The sequence below is a fragment of the Thermobia domestica genome, chromosome 14 (assembly GCF_964235325.1).
Source record: "Thermobia domestica chromosome 14, izTheDome1.hap1.1, whole genome shotgun sequence".
NCBI lineage: Eukaryota > Metazoa > Arthropoda > Insecta > Zygentoma > Lepismatidae > Thermobia > Thermobia domestica.
Genome location: NC_137467.1, coordinates 143,343,520 through 143,357,102, shown reverse-complemented (window position 1 = coordinate 143,357,102; position 13,583 = coordinate 143,343,520). Strand labels below are relative to the sequence as shown.

General features: G+C 35.5%; 1 protein-coding gene, 1 long non-coding RNA gene and 1 pseudogene across 3 annotated transcripts in view; 1 reads left to right on the top strand and 2 right to left on the bottom strand.

Annotated features, from left to right (window-relative positions):
• LOC145670371 (uncharacterized) overlaps positions 1-13,583 on the top strand; it is a 508,027-nt gene that overhangs the window by 252,287 nt on the left and 242,157 nt on the right. The window lies entirely within an intron of this gene.
• The window catches only part of LOC145670369 (LIM domain only protein 3-like), a 437,118-nt gene that overhangs the window by 312,769 nt on the left and 110,766 nt on the right, over positions 1-13,583 (bottom strand). The window lies entirely within an intron of this gene.
• LOC145670370 (B-cell receptor-associated protein 31 pseudogene) lies at positions 3,892-5,065 on the bottom strand (annotated as a pseudogene).

The following is a 13,583-nucleotide window of genomic DNA, read 5'->3' as shown; positions in this document are numbered from 1 at the left end:
GGATTTAAACGGCGTCGGAAGTATCACTATTCACCTCAGCGACCCCTATAACTATGGATTTGACACTAATATCAGTCATTTTCAATCATTTTTATATATCTCCCCCCTCCCCCAAGTTGCGGGGCTGAATGTGGATCTAAATGGCATCCGAATTGTCACTGTTCTTCTCAAAGACCACGAAAGTTATAGATTCAATACTAATATCGGTCATTTTCGATCAATTTCGCCCTCTTCCTTTCCTAAGTTGCAACGTCGAAGTGAAATGAAAAGAAACATCCCAGGCCCGAACTTCATCTAGTACAATGGACAATTTGATCTAGATCGGTCGGATGGTTTAAGATTTTATCAAGTCACAAATAGACACTTTTATTATTATTTATATAGATTACTGATATAGTAATTGTTATAAAAACAAACTAGTTCTATATAATTGTTATCTCATATATGTGGATGCAGATAAAGATTTTCCGGGTCAGATACCGTTAGAGATGCTTCAGATGCGATATTTAATATCCGCGCAGATGTCTAATAATATCTTTTGTATTTTTTTAAAAAAATCTTTCTTGAGAGTTGGAAATTTGTTTGTTACACAAATAAAAGCAAGACGTAAACAACAGGAAATAAAAGGGGAAAAGAAACAAAAGAAAAGGTACAGCTTTACGACTCAGCTTCAAGGAGCTTAAATGTAAAAAATCACTAGAACTAGAAACAACGCTGGTTGGATGGTATCCCTGCGGAGCTACTAGCAACGGTAGCGTCTTTTTCTCCCCCTATTTTCATATCCCCGAAGACACAGTTATTCCACGGCCATTCACGTCTCTCTTCTTCCCCTTTCCTTCATTCTCTAACTCGCTCTTCTGAAATATGTATGCGTACTCTGAACGTGGCAGAGCAGAGAGTCGAACTCGACCTGAGAGCGTTCCCTTCCAACTATAAAGCGATTTGAAGAGCTCCCTTGTCACGGTAGAAATGGCCGTGTGATGCTCTCCTTCGAACAGATTGACGACAGCAAATGGGTGATGCTTTATACTGGGGAAATCCCATAACCCACAAACGAACGATTGTATTTGTCGGTTAACTGTACGATATACTACGATTCATGAGTGCAGTCATCTGTCCCTTGTTATCTATCAGCGCACACGAAACCAAAAGATATTTTCCAATTAACTGTTCGCATATGGACGATCAAACACGCATAAATCATTTGCGAGTCCGTCTATATAGCGTTTTTTAAAAAATGCACGAGGAAGACAACTTATTTTGGGACAAAACAGATTTTACTGCCCCCATTTAAATTCACATATTTTCCTTTTTCTCGTAACCTCTTTGTTTTCATCCATGAAAAAATCTATTTCATATTTAATGCTATGTTTTCAATCTTTTTTATTCAACTAGATAGGGGTCTAATAAAATATGACAATACATAGGAACATTAATGAAAAAATTTACATGTTTGTTTGTGTTATAAAATACCAGTAAAACACCCGATTCTCTAAAGCACCTTTTCTCAAACTGCAGTACCCGGATCACAAGTGGTCTTCGAGATCAGCTCATCCACCTCTCTTCAAATGAACAATGGATCAACAAAAGATAGAACAAATAAAAGTGAAATGTTTATCACACAGAGTAATAGTATTCAATCTGTGCTACGTACGCCCCCCTCCCAGCCAATTGCTTATGCAGTATATAAAATTATAAACATATTATAAGAGATGTGAAGGAGTCGAGACATGTTTGAGTCGAGATGTGATTCGAGTCGAGACTAGACAAGACGACTCGTGAAATATCTCGTCTTGTCTCGAATGACTCGAAAACAGTATTTTAAAAAAATCAAAAGAAGTCTTACTTCAGAGATGTCTCTCTTGGGACCGATACCAACATTTATTAATTCAAAAGGGAAGCGAATGACTAAACTTAATATTTAACCTTGCAGACGCGGCCGCTCTTTTCATGGACTGAACGGTATGTAACCAGCAATACAGTAAAGTACTATGGGTGATCTAATTTGATGACTTCTGATTTACTCTACATTTTGAGCCTACAGAACGTGTGACCGCCCTCCAATACCTCCGACTCAAAAAGCTTAACATAGACTGAGAAGTATGCAACCTGCAACATAGTAAAGTCCTGTGGGTTGTCTAATTTGATGACTTCTGATATACTCAACTTTTTGAACCTTCAGAACGTATGACCGCCCCCCAATACCCAGAGTCAAAAATGTTAACATAAACTGAACAGTATGCAACCTACAATACAGTAAAGTACTGTGGGTTGTCTAACGTGATGACTTTCGATATACTCAACTTTTTGTGCCTTCAAAACGTGTGACCGCCTTCTCCAATCCCCCTCGAGTCAAATATCGACAAAACGGTTCCTTTTGCGATTAGATCTGGAATCAGTATACGAAACTTGATTGCTTTAAGTGAATTCTTTCTACCTGAAATCTGATGACAGATGGACACACACATACACACATGATTTTATAAATTAGTATAGATTGTGTAAAAATAGTGTCATGTGGATACATTACGTAAGATAATACATATTTATGTGCCATTATTATTATTTAAAATATTATCGATATGAATTTTGGGTGTTTAAACATACCCTCGATGCATTTAAATGCATTCCACTGGCATACAGTAAGGTTTGAAATTCATTTATATTCGCTATTCACGTGACGAGATCCCTTAGTTAGTTGAGCTTAAGTTGCCCAATTCCTAAAACGTCTCTTGACTATTTTACAGAACTTCAGGGAAAATAAAGTTTTTTTTCTGTTATCTTGATTTCTACATCTGAAAAAAAGCAAAGTAAGTTTCGTAAAATTTAAAATAAATACCTGAATATATTAAATGTAATAAATTAGCTGCTTATTATTAACAAATCATAAACAATGAAAATACACATTTTAAAAAAGTGGTGAAGAGACATTTTAGAATTGTACGACTCATTTGAGTTTAACGTCATTCTTAGCACACTATATCACGCGTGGGCCAACATTAGCTAGCACCAGAAATGGGACCCGGATTGTATGCTATCCATATAGCTCCGGAGAGTTCTGTCGACATTGAGTGAATATGCCCATACACCAATTGTATTCATTACACGGTAGTGCAAACGCTGGTGACACGTATTTTCAACATTATAATAAGCATAGTCACACCGACATTATTTTTACGAAACAAACTAGAATCAGCGTCTTTGTTTATTCACTCCTTAGGCCCCGTAGTTTTCAACTTGTTTGGGTTTAAAATGTAAATTTCAATAAGCTGTGTCCAATGACACCACTTTTGATTTCTGGAACCGGCCGGTCCAAGGTCAAATTAGGGGTTAAAAATAAAAAATGGGATAATTTGGGCAATGCGGACCAGCGATCGACTGGGATGAAATGGGTATCATCTGATTCGTATTCACACGTACATGAATAATTGATATGCCATTTTACTGAAAATTCTATTTTGACCCTGAAATAGAAATTAACGAAAATCCGGGATTTTGGGTAATGCGGACCAGTAGTGACCGACTGGGACAAAATGGGTGTCATTCGATTCGTATTCATACGTACATGAATAACTGATATTCCATTTCCCCGAAGGGTCAAAATTGAATGCCCAACTGATCCCACTTTTTGTTTTTGACCTCTAATCTGATCTTGGAGTGGTCAGTTACTGAAATCAAAAGTGGACACAGTTCATCGAAATCAACATTTTAAGCTCCAAAAAATTTTAAAATACGTGACCACGGTAACTCTCTTTTAACCCTTGCATGGTCTGTGATTCAACCAGAGTTGAGCGGCCAACCACCGTTACTGTAAAAACAGATACAAAAAACAGAACTAGAACATGAAGATATTTTTTATTATTAATTTGATATAAATAAAACAGCGAATGATACATGTTCAGATCATTTGCACTTTAATATGTGAAAAAGAAATAAGATGTTTCAACATCGACAATAAAGTTTTCAAAGCTTTGTCTACAACACCAACCAGAGACGAAAATTATGCTTTCCAACTTATGTTAACATATTTTTTTAAAGTTTTAAAACCGCAGGAAAATTTTGCTTTACAGTGGAAGCAAATATTACTAAGTGATTTGTACTGCAAATATAAAATGAATTGAATAACGAACGTTAGTTCACTGCGTGCGTATAAAAAAATGCAGACATTTAAATTAATTAGGAAGTTAAGCATTTTCAAAATGAGAAAAATAAAATTGATCTCGGAAGAACGGAGTGGATTAGAATTAATTTACACCTCAATATAATGTGAATGCTTTTATCAATCACGTTTCTTATCGCCGTCTACAAAACCTGCAAGTTGTTGAGCATTTTCCAAAAAGCGATCATATTCAGCAACAATTGATTCTGCTTTTATTTTCAGCAGTTCTTTTTCCTTGCGTTCTTTATCTAATTCAGAGACCGTCTTGTTATATAGTTCTTTTATCTTTTCCAACTCCTCTTTGTAACACTCGCATCCACGATCTGGTTCACCGGGAACATCTTCTGCTCGCTCCATTAGCTCACGAGCTACATTTGATGCTGAATTAGCTTGCCTCAGAGCAGCTTCGTACTGAGCTTGAACGGAAGCTAGGCTCGAAATCAGGCTCACTAAGCGTCGAATAATCATAGACAGAAACAATGCAAATCCTGATATGTAAAAATTTCTCTGTGCTCGGAACAACCGCATATTTACTTGGATTTCTTTGCCCATGTGAAAGTAGTCTTCCATTGCTGGTTCCGAATACTTTTTCATCTCGCGTAGAGCGTCTAGGAAGAATAACAGCAACATGCACATTAACATCCAAAAGTAGATGGAACCTTTCCTAGCTAGTGACTGAAGGGCTGTTGACCTAAATATTCGTTGCCATCTTTTTGGTGAGATGATAGGCAAAACTAACAACACAATCAGTGCTACTTCTGCGTACAGAAAGAAAGCTATTAATGACCACTGAAAACTCATGTTTTACGTGTCATGAAAAATAAAATTCTATTTTTTTTTTCACCATCAAATCATTCACTTTGAGAAATCTTAATATTGGCCACAGGAGTAAGAAAAATCACAGATATAATTAGATTTTTAACTTTTTTTTCTTCCCATACTTGTTTAAGTTTGTGCTTAAATTTGATGAAGCACTTTTCACCTCAGTTACATTTCGTTAATTAATGCACACTGCCAAATGGCTATTAGATAATATTGAAAATTTGATTTGAAGAATAGAGTTACACTCCCGTTTCGCTAACAATGGTGCAGGTGAAGATTCTGAGTACCATAATTTTGAATACTGTGGAATGGAAGATGTATACCGCAATACCGTACGCAAGAGGGAGTCTCGGGGTTTAATCCCCTTAAGCAAAATATATAAAAATAAGTAATTATCATATGAAGATATGTACCTAGGTATATAAACATTAGAAAATATGAGCTTGGGAGGTTGAACCTCGTTTGAAAAACTTCTGCGCACGCCACTGATACTATTATGTTCGAAGAACAAATTTATGCTGGCGACTCGGTATACAACGAAGTATCTATCATTTTTTTTAAAAGATGAAGTATGTATATTTTCTGCAAAATCAGGATAGACTGCCATTACTAGTATCATAATAAATTGAATATTGAAAGTACTCTGTAATGTGAAAGGAATCGTGTTTATACTAGTTACACAGTAAAAAAATGGCTGTGCCAATGTAACATAATGGCGCGGTGTCATCCGAATTGTGCTAAATTTTGACACAAGCCTGGTGTTACTTCAATTCCGTCACACTTTGAGTTGAAGTGTTACAATGGTAGACGTTAAATCAGCCATCAAACATAACTTTCACAAAAACATTTTCCTTCTTACTAAATAAAATATTACTTTTATGGAATAATAATAAAGTGTGGCATACACATTAACTGTACTTCACATGTTCTGTAATAAACTATTCTTTAGATAACCAGTGCCGGATTTACGTATAAGCTAAACAAGCTATAGCTTAGGGCCCCACTGTCTTGGGGGCCCCGAAAACCTGAAGAAAACTGGATATCCATTTCCTATGTATAAGAAAATCAATCAATAAAATAAAATTTACATATACGTAGAACATAGTAACAGTGCTTCCTGTTGTGTAGGCTACTATGATGTAAGTAATGGTGCCCCTTCTGCTAGCCTGCTTCCTAAAATATTATTAGTTTATCCATTTCTGTATATAGGGTGCCTACATTCACCTGGACACGTAAAGGGCCCCATTACCTTCAACAGCTAGGGCCCACTAAACCTAAATCCGACTCTGGATGTAACCGTTTTCTCCTTGTTATTTGGGTATCTAATTATTTCTAGATGTCATATTAAATAATTATACTTCACACTATAATTATAATTACACATTAATTATACTTCACATATTCTGTAATAAACTATTCTTAAGATGTGACCGTTACCTACTTGTTATTTGGATATCTAGTTATCTCTAGATGTTAAGTTACACATTAATTGTACTTTACATATTCTGTAAGGACCGCTATACACTATGTATGAGATGAACCCTAGGAAATATCTTAGGAATTATCTTTGGAAAAATGTTGCGATATATCTCCTGGGAAATCCTACCTTTTTGCGCCATACATGTGAATATTTTTCCTGTCGAACCGAATGACGTTGCGAGATGTTGATCCATAGTGCATTGCGGTAAAAAAAATGGCGCCTACAGTTGAACAAGTAATTGGTAGTGTGGGAATAGTGTTAACAACACTCCAGCTCATGATCCGTCGTGCAGAGATCACTTCATATGATGCACTGTTAAAAATCGTTTATTAAATTCGAGAAAAGATTCCTCGTATTTGAGAACATCTGTTTCTTACCTGTGCACCGAGTAATACATTCTTAAAAGTGAGATTTCGATTTTTTCAAATCATTTTGAGAAATAATGACTCAAATGCGAGGATTTGTCTCTGATTTATGAGGGTGCAAATGTTTTCTTAAATTTGGGAAAAAATGTATTTTTTCTTAAAATTGAGAAAGTAACATTTGAGGAAATGAGACATATAACCCCAATTTTGAGAAACAAATTTCTCAAAACAATTTGAGAAATGTGTTTCGCAAAAGCGAGAAACGGTGCATAGAAACGGAGTTCTCAAATACGAGAAGGAGAAGATAAATGGCGTAAATAAAATATAAACATGCAAAAAAAAAAAAAAATCAAATTATTAGTACATACAGAATTTATATTAAACAAACTTCTACAGTTATATTGTTTAAAATATAACACATTTAAACCTTCATTTCAACGCAAGAAAATTCCACGACGACTTGTATTTTAAGTGCTTTACTTATTCCTACTGCATCAGACAGTTGAACATTTTCCTTTTTACCACTGTCCACTTTCTCAAAACTTTTCTTTTTTATCGACGTGGGTTTACTCAATATTCTCTCGTTTCGGCATGGGTTTACTCAACATTTTCCCGTTTCCTTCAACATTATACCAACTTCTTGATAATTCAGATTCAAGAATTATCCGTCTATTTCAGCCTAACGGCAACAATTTCTGCTAGAGTGTAACATCCCATGATTATGCTACGATGCTTAGAAAGACGTTATGACGATAAAGAGCGAAAATGGTGTAAAGAAGAAAGTGAGGGAATCCCGAGAAAATATACATACGGTGTTTACTCACACAGCATACTTGGCGGAGCTGGAATCAAACCAGGGACCCCATGCATCGGAGGCGGTTCTACCACTGAATCATCGCGATCTAATATGCCTACTTATCTGCCATAAACAAGTTGAATACGTGAAAAAACACTGTGTGCGTGGGCTTTTCCGGGATTCTCCAGTTTTCTCCTACAAGAGACGTACGCAGAAATTTATTTCAGAGTTGTCCAAGTTCAATACGAGGACAAATTGTATCAAAATTTGTAAAATTGCCCCTAAAATTAGATAAAATTTACATAAAAGAAGCGATTTGGGGGAAGATCCGGAGACCCATGACTCACCCCTACCTGCACCTTCATTACGGCAGGGGTATGCGACAGTTTCTGCCCCTCATAAATATGCTGAAACTCCACTGTTAAGGACATAATTCAGATTGGAAACAAAGACACAAACCCGTATTCATGCAAAAATTGTCAAGAAACGTACGTCCACATTTTATTATACCATTATTATTCATCTCTATTACTGTCTCCCTTAGCCTTGGAGCACAATCTAGGGACGTTAAATTTTAAAAAATAATTGAAATGAAATCTTTGAGTTTTACGTCCCACAGTTGTGTCGTGAGGCTAAAAGGAGACGACGATGATGAAAAATGAATGAAATGGGGAAAGTGGCAAGAAACGAGAGAACCCCGAGAAAACTCACGCACGCTGTGTCTATACCCCACAAAACTCACTTACCGCGAGTTTGGGTCGAACCAAGGACCTCACGCACTAGAGGTGAACGCTCTATCCCCGAGCTACCGCGGCCCTTACGTTAAATTAAGAACAAATGCGTACAGTAGTATACCACAAATAACCTGCAAACGTATTTCACTAGAACGATTGCTGGTGATGAAAAACGGGGGTGCCAATAATAATAAATCACTTTTTAACGCTGTTTCTAACTACACATATGACTTATGTGTTCTTTGTTTCCGTACAGAAGCTATTTTACACCCTCTAACAAATGGCAAAGGGTGTAAAACATTTACATGCCTCCCCATTCTATTGTAATATCTATAGAAGACAACGTGCCCTACGGGGCTTTAACCTGCCTTCACTTGTTATTGCTGCACTCGTTAGGTGAATTGAGTATTGCGCCTTGATACATAAAGGAGCCAATCTGACTGCTATAGCCTATATAGCCTATAGGCTATAGCAGTCAGATTGGCTCCTTTATGTATCAAGGCGCAATACTCAATTCACCTAACGAGTGCAGCAATAACAAGTGAAGGCAGGTTAAAGCCCCGTAGGGCACGTTGTCTTCTATAGATATTACAATAGAATGGGGAGGCATGTAAATGTTTTACACCCTTTGCCATTTGTTAGAGGGTGTAAAATAGCTTCTGTACGGAAACAAAGAACACATAAGTCATGTGTGTAGTTAGAAGTCATATGTGTAGTCATATGAGGGGAAGTCAGCGTTCTATACCCTAACGAATGTATTACAGTAACTTTTAGTCTATGGTAGTATGTTTACAATTCAGCCAAACTTACGTTCGAAAGTTGATATATATGCTGCTCCTCGCCGCTGTAAAATACGCAACCTCAGCTGCATCACCGTACTGCGTTCTCACATTCATTCGCACTCTGCTACAACTGAAATTCTTTATCTCGTTTCCCGAACAGTAATTAAGTCCTAGCAATATTACATACTGCTAGTAAAACTAAGTAATATTATTTCGGTAAGATTGTTACCGTTACTTTTTAATCATCTATGATATTGCAAATCACTCACTATTTAATTCTCATTTTTAAGAAATGAGAAAATCTCATAAATGGGAATCTGAAATTTCACCTTGAACTCACAAATGAAAATACGTTTGAAAATAATGAGACATTTTCCCTCAAATATGAATAAAACTTACTTATTTTGTTTTGAACATGCATTTTTCTCATTTCTGAGCAAGGAAATTTTTAAGGGTGTGGACAAATATGGCGGCTGTCGGAGAGAAAATAATTTTTTTTCACTTTCTCTCACCTAGTGTTGCTTAAATTAAAATCTTACGAATTTTCTTTCCGAAATAGAGCGTGCTCTAAACAAGAGAAATCTCATAGGATCCTTCAGAACATAGGAAATGACATGCGATTTGATGTCATACACGTTGAGATTTTGAATTTTCGAAAAATCGTACGAGATTTCCTAGGATCTATCCTATAGTATATGGCAGACCTAATAAACTATTCTTTAGATATCACTGTTGTCTGCTTTTTATTTGGGTATCTAGTTATTTCTGGAAGTCATGTTACACATTAACTTACTTTATGTATTCTGTAATAAATAGACTTCGGATCGATATGCACTAAAAAACGGCAAAATATGCGCTAAAAATTACGAAAATATGCACTGAAAATATGCAAATATGCACTAAAAATTGTAAATATGCACATTTCGAAAGCTAAAGTTAAATGAGGAATTTTATTATCTGTAGAGAAAAAAGGTGTATTATATGAACTACATATACTTGGTGTATTACTATGATGTATTTATGCTACAATATACAACTATGTACTTTTCGATGTTTCTGGCAAAAGCCTGTATTTATCTGTCAAAACATTACTGTATATGGAAAATGTTCTTTCCTTGTCACGGGTCGTTAAGAGACAGTATTTCAAAGAAGCAATGTTACTTGCCTATAAATCTGAAATTCGTGAGTCGTTGTTCCCAGGAACACTTTATTTACATCAGACAAGAATTTTATGCCAGAATTTTTCGTGTCTATTGACTATGCATTTCGAAAAAATTCTTGTCCGATTGGTTTTGGTGGCGTTTGTTTCGTTATTGAATCAAACTGTTCAAATGCACTACAAAGTCCTAATCATCGCTTTTCTAATATCGTTATGATTTTTGAAATTGCACTAAAATGAAAATGAAATGAAATTTTTGAGTTTTACGTCCCATGGTTATGCCGGTTAGGCTAAAGGAGACGGTGATAAAGAAAAATGAATGAAGCCGTGGAACGAAGAAAGTGAGAGAAAAGGGAGAACCTCGAGAAAACCCACGCACACGGTGTTTGTTCACCGCAAAGTTCACTTGGCGGGAGCAGGGTTTGAACCCAGGACCCCAAACACTAGAGGTGAACGCACTACCACTGAGTCACTGCGGCTCCCATGAACTGAAATGAGTATTGATAAACGTAAGGTCGCTTTTAATATTTTCAGCTCCTTAAGCCTCCAAAGCTTCTTGAATACATTTGGTTTCTTCGGGTTGAAACAGCTAACAGGCAGTATGTGAAATTAATATATATATATATATATATATATATATATATATATATATATATATATATATATATAAATTTACATATAAAAAAATGCACCTAGTATCTGTGAATAAAGAATAAATATACTCGGAGAAACATTTCTGGCATAAACATATAATAAAAGCTACCAAGCGAAATTGAACAGGACTCACAAAAATTTCCGTTAAAGGTTTTTAAAGTTAAGGAAGATAGATGTATGTTTTAAAAAATTTAGTAATGTACAGTCTGCAGCAAAAAAACCTGCAACATGAGCATGTAACTTTATTATGAAACGACGAAGTCTTTGCTCCAAAATAAGTGTTCAGGGGAGGACGCCGAGGTTTATCCAGGCGTGATTCGTGCTTAGACGTTATGTTGATTCCTTGGACTGTTAGGCGTAATTTCACAATAAACTTACATGCTCATGTTGCAGGTTTTTTGCTGCGGATTGTACATACATATAATGGACATAGCGAGATAAAATAAAATGTTGTACATAGGTGTTCCGTATTCAATTACAGTATTTATTTGTGCTACGAATTAATACACATAAAACTTACAGTGAACAAAAAAGCCTACATACGGTTTCAAAGGCCAAGACAAAAAGTAGATGATATGCCCTTTTCAGTGCTCCTCCCTCTACTGTTGACTCCCTTTTGAACAATTGTGTATATTATGCTTCTTGTTCCATGTCTCTAAACCAGCTAGAGAACGAGTTATTGGTATTTGGAAATTACTATGTAAATTGCACTTCGTTTAAAAAGTCGCACGGTACCTAGGGCCTTATGTGGCGCTGGACTAAAGGTTAAATATGGAGGGTAACAAGTAAACGAAGACCTTTACAACGTAGTTCATATATCTAACCTCTTACAAAATGTCGAAGAATTTTCTAAATGCTACATTCCGGAACTTGAAAATTTCCGTTAAAATATATATGTTAACATCCGTTCTTCGCAACACAGGTTCCGCCTAATCAAGAGAATTTAACCGTTTTTTTTTAACCTTTAAATTCATGGGACCGTGAAATATTTCCGTTTGAAATAATTTTCCGTTTAATAAGGCACCTGTTGAAGGTAGTTTTTACTGTATTAAAATCCTGTATTCAAAAACCTTAGGTTCTTGTTTAAAAGAAAATAAATCCACTTGAAATTACTTTTTGTATCCAATTATGTGTAAATCCTAGAATATTTTCTTCTAGCGTAACATTGTCCGTTTCAAATAGTAATAATTTACAATGTATAATATAAATACTTTACAATGGAATAAAGTGATTTGAGCGAGACTTGGAGCATGAATGGAAAGAAGGTAAAGTTATCGAAAACACAACAGAAGACTTAGTAGGAAAGTTACGTTTCGAGAGACCTGGGTGCGTATCAAAGCAACACAAGCTTATATTTAAATACTCTCATAAACTCCTTAAAGGAAAACTTGGGAACTTATCTCCTTCTTTCAGAAAGCAACTGCTGTGACGAGTTTTAGATTTTGTAAAGCAAATATTTTAATTAATTTAGAGCTCATTTCCAAAGAATTGTTCATTCCTTCCCGAAATACATTTTTCAATGGTTTCTTTGCGATGAACTCTGTTGAATATGAAAAACGCCACATCTGAGTTGTTTCATAGATGTATAATCTCCTTATTAGACTTGAAACTGCTATGAAAATATAAGAAGGATAAACAATTAAGCGCTGCTGAGATCAGCTTTTGCTGTCGAAAAAAAATAGAAATGTCCTCTTCTGAAATCAAGCTTACTTACTTTGAAAATATTATTTGTTTAGCATACTTTTTGCATAATATATTTTCTTCTTGAATTGTTAACGTCTCTCAACTTCAATCCATTGTTTCAGAAGATAACTTTTTAGAAGATTTTTCGGGCCCATTTAGTTGTAGTGCGACATCTTTGTCCAATTTTTGTCTACTCAAGAAAAATGTGCCATTCAAGTCAACAAAGGAGGGTCATTTCAAAATTTCAGCCACTTCGATCACCTGTACTGCGACATTGTCAAATTTGAATTTTAACCAGCTCAGAATTTTGTCCATTTTTGTCCACCCAAGAAAAAGAATTATCATTCAAATTAACAAAAGAGGGCCATTTCAAAATTTCGTCCAAATCGATCACCTGTAGGGCGACATCTCTAAATGCGAGTTTTAACTGGCTCAGAATTTTGTCCAATTTTTGTCCACCCAAGAACAAATTTTGTACCATTCAAATTAACAGAGAGGGGCATTAAAAAATTTGGGCACTTCGATCACCTGTAGTGCGACATCTTCAAATTTGAATTTTAACTAGCTTAGGAGTTTGCTCAATTCCTGTCCATTTTTGTCCACCTCAGAAAAAATTGTAAATTCAAATAAACGAGGGAGGGTCATTTCAAAATTTCGCCACATCGATCACCTGTAGTACATCTTTAAATTCGAATTTTAACAAGCTTCAAATTTTGTTAAATTTTTGTGCATTCATGTACCACCAACAAAACATTGTGTACCATTAAAATAAACGAGGGAGGGTCATTTCAAAAATTGGCCACTTCGATTACCTGTAGTGCGATATCTTCAAATTCAAATTTTAATTAGCTCAGAATTTGTCCAATTTCTGTACATTTTTGTAGTCACAAACATAAATAAATGGAAGTTTGAGCCATAAGAAATAATGGCTCCAACCTCCATTTTTTAT